This window comes from Sciurus carolinensis, chromosome 5 (assembly GCF_902686445.1).
Source record: "Sciurus carolinensis chromosome 5, mSciCar1.2, whole genome shotgun sequence".
In the NCBI taxonomy this organism is placed as follows: domain Eukaryota; kingdom Metazoa; phylum Chordata; class Mammalia; order Rodentia; family Sciuridae; genus Sciurus; species Sciurus carolinensis.
Window position 1 is genome coordinate 23,546,196 of NC_062217.1, and position 7,463 is coordinate 23,553,658.

Below are 7,463 nucleotides of genomic sequence, written 5' to 3' on the forward strand. Positions count from 1 at the left end.
CGCTGGCAGTATTTTCTTAGAGTTTTTCAAAATTGATGAAGTTTTATGATTTGTATTTCAAATACATTTAAAATATACAGCCGTCACATTATGTTGTGTATAATAGTGAGCAAACAAAATTTTAATACATTAAGACAACTGCACACTCATTGAACATTTCACCAATTTAAGGACATGATGTACATAAATGCATATCAAAGTACACATTTTTCTCTATTATGTAAAATACATGATTTACTGCACACATAAATTTAAATATACAATATGCTTTTGCTCAATACTCTAAAAGTTGTAATATGCCAAGTATATGTTACACATTTTACTTTTTTAATAGTATGTGCACACTGGATTCATGAAAACTCTAAGTGACTTGCTCACATTTATCAGAGAGAAGAACAAAGACTTCAATTTAAAAAATAAAATTCCATTTACTTTCTCCAACTTCTAAACATAAGAAATGGAAACAATTTCACTTTTTTATTAAAAGCCTGATTTAAAATATAAACATTTTCATTTCCATTATGTAAAACTTATCATTCAAGAATAAGTTTTATTGAACTAAACCATTATAGATATGTTCCAGGTATGCTTCAGTTGTTGCCCAATTTTCTCTCAATTAAAATTCTTAACCAAAAACATTTTATTAGAAAAGTAAAGTGTAAGGTTATTCTGCCTACTCTATGAAGAAGATTAAATAGCTACTGTATGAAAGCATTAGGGATAAGATTACTTTAAGATCCAGCAAAGAACCTCAGACAGCTCCTAATAGATTAGTTCTAAACCCAAGTAGGCAGGAAGCTAAAAACAAACTCAAGATTGATTTAGTTGTAGAACTAACTGCAAGATAAGAACAAGACAATAATACTAATTTTCCAAAGTTAGCAAAAGGTCATAGGTGTTGTGTACATTACTGAATACTGATCAATTTTTATCTATTTATGGACAGACAGTTTAAATAGCAAAACCATAATAAAATTACTTGGACTGCTGATGTCCTTTTACAGATAAGCAACTTGTCCTTATGTATTGCTTTAAATTTTCATTTTCTTTAAATGCATAACACTGATTTAAATTTTTGACATTATATATTTTGATTTTAATATTCAATAACTAGAATTTCAGACCCCTCTAAATGAAAACTTGACAGCTTTACTATTTCACATTACAAAAAAAGGGGATAATGATTATCTTAAGGATTTTTATTTTACATGGTTTTTAAAATATATTTTTATTCAAATTACAAATAATTATATTGACAGACTAGAATGAACACTTAGAAGCAATGAAAACAGACAAAATTGGTTTTTCATCTACTTTGTAGTAGGGAAAGTCATTAAACTAAATAAGATGTATTATATTAGATATCAATATGAAATATGAATAAAACATTTTAAAAGCAAATGTCCAGTTCTAAGTGGTTAGTTCCACCATGGTCAGGGAAAACCAGTTTGAGAAAATGAAATGAAAAATGGACAGGAAAACAAAATTGATAAAAAAAATGTTTATAAAAATATACCCAATAAAAATCTCTTACATAACAATAAGAAACAGTATGGTCAAAAGTTAACAAAGATATGAACAGATATTTTATCAATGAAAATATACAGATGATTAGTAAAGACACAGAAAGACAATATTATTTGTCAATGGGGAAATGCAATCCAATGCTACCATAAGCAACCACTTTATACCCAATATGATGGTTATCGTAAATAAAGTAGACAAAACAAATGTTAATGAACATACAGAAAAATGGTAAACCTCATCTATTGCTGTTGGGAATGTAAAATGATGCAGCCACTTTGTGAACCTCCATTTCTAAGAGTTCAACATAAACCTAGCAATTCCAGTTCTAGATGTACACCAAAAGAGAAATAAAAAACTATGTCCACATAAAGTCTTTTACATTGAGTTTACAGGATCGCTGTTCATAGTACCCAAAACGTGGATATGACACATGTTCATCAATTGGGAATACACAGGAAAATGTGGTAAATCCATATAATGGAAGATTATTTAACAATAAGATAGAATAAGCTAAGGATATATGGTTCCTCATAGAACAACCTCAAAAATATTACATAAAGTGAAAGAAGTTAGACACAAGTTAGTATGCTATAATTCCATTTTACATCAAATGATCAGAAAATCAAATTTACAAATACAGTAAGCATATCAGTGGTTTCTATGGACTGGGATGAGAATTGCCAGTGACCGAAGGACTGTGAGGAATCTTAGGATAAAAATATTCTAAAACTCATTTATGGTTATATTTTCTACAATAAGTAAAGTTATAATCATTAAGCTGAACACTTGAAATGAATTTTATTACATGTAAAATATATCAGTAAAGATAAGTTTTAGACTAGACTGAGGGTTACCCAGCACAGAGGTATGGAACTGCCTTGCACAATGCAGTAGACATTAGGCATATGTGGGTATTTCAATTTAAATTAGTTTAAATGAAAGATAAAAATTAAGCTTTTCAGTGGCATTAGCATATTTCAAGTGAAATATTAGCATATTTCAGTAGACATATGTGGCTACAGGCTATGCTATAGCAGCACAGATACAGGACATTTCCAGGACCAAAGACACCTGGCTAGTAGTGTTAGAAGAAAGTCATAACGGTGAAGCAAGTGGGAAATGCTGAGCAAGAGTCAAGATGTATTCTGAAGACAGAATACAGGAGGTGTTGGTTGTAGACATGAGACCAAAGGGGTGTTGAGCAAGACTCAGTGTTTTAGTTTAAGATGAAAGGAGAATGGAACTGCAAATGAACTGAAATTGTGGAGACTTCAGAGGGAACAGACACAAGGGTAGGGCATTATAATGTTGAATTTGGGCATACAAATTTTGAGATACATATTAGATACCAAAAATACAAGCCAAATAGGTAGACAGATATAGGTCTGGGTTTGAGAGTGATATCGTGACATATAGTATTAAGTGGTCTGGAATATTAGAAGTAACTACTAATATATTCTCATAAGAGATATCAAAGAGATAGGAGGACTATTAGAAAGTATAGGGTCCTGGAAACCAATAAGAGATCTCTGTCCAGAAGGAACTGAAGAAGTGTAGCAGATGCTGCAGAGAAGTTAATAGAAGGGCTGAGAAACGAATGCTGAATTCTGCTAACACTGGTGATACTGCAAAAATCGTTTTTGCAAATTAATTTGATGCCATCCCATGACTGATTTTTGTGTTTATTTCTTGTGGAGAATGAGAATTTTCAAAGATACAGAGGGATGACATTGTACATGTAAATAAAGAGTAAGACACATCAAATTCAAACTAATGCAGTAAACTGGAGTTATGGAAGAACAATGCTTCGGTGTTAAAGGGTGATGTAAGGTGAAGACCAGATTGTTAATGAGAAGAGGTCAATGAAGTTGCAGACCTTTCTAGGGAAATGGTCAACCAGTGGCTACTGAAGTAACCAGGAATTTTGAGAGCACTCTTGGAGACCATGATCATGAACAGGAAATGAGTTGTGATGTGTTTGCCAGCAGATGATTCCTACAAAAACCCTGCTGGAAACTAGAGTCTGAAGATGTGAGATTTGAAGATGGGGACTTTTACAGATGAAGAATGGAAATCCATTTCCAAGCCGCAGTCAGCCACACAGAAGCCTGTTTTCCCTTATTTCGGTCACTAATCAGCAGAGCTGGGAAAGGCATCCCCTATTGGAACCATCTGTAGAAGTGCCTTAGGAGAGAGGAAGGCTTCAGCTACAGACAGGAAAGGAAGGGACAAGTTTGAGAAATAAACCTTTATTCTATGTAAATGAGGTTCAGCAATTTTAAGAGGAAGATAATGGTCACAAATGGGTATTTTAAGAGCCTGATAGAGTTTAGTGGGTAAGAAAAGAAACTTGATAAATGAAGGTAAATAACTATTCTCTACCAGTAATATTTTCCATGTAACCATTTATATGTAAAGCATAGGAAATCCAGTAGTTCCTCCCCTGTCCCCCATTCATCAGAATATAAACCCAGTATTTACTAATTTTTTCCTACACATACATACCCATGGTACAGCTTAATTTATAGATTAGGTGCAGGAAGAGATTCACAAAAGCAATGGGTTGGAACCATAGCTCAGTGACAGAGAACCTAACTAGCATATTCAAAGTCCTGGATTCAAACCCAGAGAAAGAGAGGAAGGAAGGAAAGGATAATAACATCATAATTTTAACCATGTATTGTAATAAGATAGACGAATGTAGTATTTCTCTGTGTCAATCTCTTTCTCTCTCAAAATAATTTTTGTTCTGTACTCACTCTTTTTTTCTTCTTGACTGGGCAATTCAAACCACAAGTGACACTGTAGCTAAGGGGATGCTCCTGTCCATGAGCCAGCAGCTTCTGCTTTCCTTTCACTCTTCCCCGAACAGTGCATGCCATACACAATGCCCATAGCAATATTTCTTAAATTTTTCATTCATTTTCCAAATTCCTTCATGTTGGTCAAATTGGCAGCACACCTACTACATGCTAAAAACAATGGAAAATGTGGATTCGATATCTGTAAGAATAGTTGCAGATGTTGACTGGACACAAATGTCCAACTGAAATCTTCCAAAACAAGATCTGTTGACCTAGATCATCTTGAATCAGTGACTTTATGCTTGGTGTCATTTCCAAAATTTATTTGACATTATGTCTTCAAAGGTATTCCCCCATTCTCTCTCTCTCTAATTTAGTTATACGTTTTAATGTTTTCTCCACTTGTGTGAGCAGTATGTGCTTATTCTTTAATATTGACCTCTATTTCAGCTTAATCATATTATTTTCTCAAGAGACTAATATTATAATAAGCCCTGCAAAAATATTGATTTGACAGTTCCAATACCTGGATCATCTTTGGCTCTGTTTCTGTGGCTATGGTCACTTTTGGCTATGTCGTTCATGATCTCCTGTCCTGCTTTTTATTTCCATCCATCTTTTATTCTTTCTCTTGGCATGCAGATATAAATTTGTTTTAATGCCAAAGTTTAAATATGAAGAATTTAAGAACAAATTTGAGTTTCTAGAAAAGTTTTTCTTTCAGTCAGGCAATATAAATAGAAGTAGATCGATTTGTCCAGTCAGGTAGCGATCTGATCTGAGACTGTTTGTTTTAGTATTTTCTAACTGTGTTGTATTTCTGCGTTACTATCACTCCTAGCATTTATCTTTTCTGGAATCTTAAGTGGAAACTGGTTGTCTTTTCCAAGGTTTCCCCTTCTTACCAGTCCTGAGCTTGAAATTTCTCCAGTTTTTCTGAGGCTAGTCTTATTATTATCCTTCAAAAAGTTCTGTGATTATTCTCATTAAAATTCTCAGGAGTGCTGGCTACTGCAGACGTATACTAAAATGGAAACAATGCAGAGCAGATTAGCACAGCCCCTGTGCAAGGATTCCATGCAGATATCTGCCACATTCTGGATGTTTTACTGATAACTTGCAGGTTCTGGCCTGCATCATCTGTCAATCTCTAGAAGCCAGCCTGAATGCTCCACACCCACTCCCAGTTCCCTGCCCCCACAGCAATTAAATTTCTTAAAGAATAAAAATTTCTTCTTAGCATATGTACAGATGCGGACTAAGTTAACCACGGGTAATTATGTGTAACTGATGGCACATATGATATAGGGGTATTCTCTAGTAGATCTTCAGCATCAGGTACTCAGGGTTTCTAGTGCAGTAAGAACTGTTTCTTTTATGAACTTACAATAAATATATGTGCAGCTAATTCTCATCCCTAGCTCTCCTATGGGCACATGATATTCCTCTTTCAAACCTCAGGCTCCAAAAGTGACTTTCTGCCTAACTTCACCCTGTCTAAATCCCAAATAGCTCTCCAAATCATCCACCCAAAGTTTCATTGGACAGGCAGCACCATAGTCCTCACTGCTAAGCCCTCTCTGACACCTAAGAAACCTGATTGTACACACTAGCAGCACTGCTTGATCCATGGTTTCTACTTGTCACAAAGAGAAAACGAATAAATCCAGGGACCATGTATGTACATATGATCAGATTTCTAATGTGCACTTCTCAAAGGAGAAGAGATGAAGGAGTGTAGAAAGGGCTTTTGTGGAGAGAAAGAAACTGGATATTCCAAAAAGTAAACAAATCGTGTGTGTGTGTGTGTGTGTGTGTGTGTGTGTGTGTGTGTGTATGTATGGGGGGGGTGAATTCTTTCTTAAAAATTTTCTTCCTGAACAATTGCTTTGTAATAGACTTGAAATGCCAAGTTGCTACAGCTAAATTTACTTATGAAGTACCTTCACCCTCTGTCCTTGTAGAAAGAACCAGAATATCTTAGTTATTATCATCCCAGAGGCTTTTTCTTGTAAAGCTAATGTACCTGCAAATGTTTGGGATGATATATTGCCTGTGTTCCTCTACTCTTTCCTACAAAAGGTTTCTGTGCTTGTATAATGAGCAGTGGTTATATCAGTCTCATTATTCAAATAGAAATTGATAACAAAATGTGAGACTGAATTAAAATTCTGCTACTTACTTGGTGTAAAGTTATGAGCTACTCTAAATAATATTCTTTGGGGCTTAATTCTTTATTATGTGACTTAGTGCTGAAAAATAATGGTGAATTTATAAGTTTTGTGATAACTTTAATGCAAAAAAAGAAAAGTCAAAGCTTAACTCTACAATGAGAATCTTGGCTTCTTATTCGGTTTTCTAGAAAGGACCCAAAACTGCAAAAATAATATGCATTCTAGTATTCTAGAGTAGGAGGCAAGAATAGTTAAAATTCATGTTTTAGAACTGAAGTCTCATCAATGGCTTGATAGGAGATGTGCTCTTAGTGCAGTGATTTGAAAAGCCCACCAAATACACTATTCTTCAGTGATGTAGGTTGGGAATATAGGCATGTTCTAAGGGTAATGAAGCTCTCTGTTAAAAATCATACTGTTTTACGGTACTTTCCTTAAGGTTTTCACATTGTAATTTTAATTACATTCTTGAACTGTGACTACAAAAGTAATAGAATGTATTATCTTTAAAATCTTCAAAGTTTTCTAGTTAATATAAAGCAAAACTTCTGAAAAATTCCAGGCAAAGTTTTCCTTACCTTGTTATTATTTGTATATTACCTGAGAAGGACTTAATTTGACTTCTACTTCCAGGTTTTTGTGGATGTAGAATGTACTCCAGTACACGTTCAATAGAAAAATCTTTTGTCTCCCTAGTCAGGTATGACTTGACTATCAAGATGGAAATTCATACAGACCCATTCATTCCACAAACACATAAAGGGGGAAAAAATCTGCCATTTTAGAAGACCCAAACACAAATTTTATGCTATTTTATCCTTACTTCTATTTACCAGGGAGAATATTGCTTTCACAAAAAGAGAAAAATTGAAAGAGCTTCACTTATGTTGGAAACCATATATTTTGTGTGTAAGCAGAATGGTCTTAATCTCTGGGTTATATCTCGTAAGAAAGATGG

General features: G+C 34.1%; 1 non-coding gene across 1 annotated transcript; it reads left to right on the forward strand.

Moving 5' to 3' along the window:
• Positions 1-5,334: 5,334 nt before the first annotated feature.
• LOC124986001 (U6 spliceosomal RNA) lies at positions 5,335-5,438 on the forward strand. Its single transcript, XR_007108924.1, has one exon. It is a non-coding gene; the product is annotated as a U6 spliceosomal RNA (small nuclear RNA).
• Positions 5,439-7,463: the final 2,025 nt, after the last annotated feature.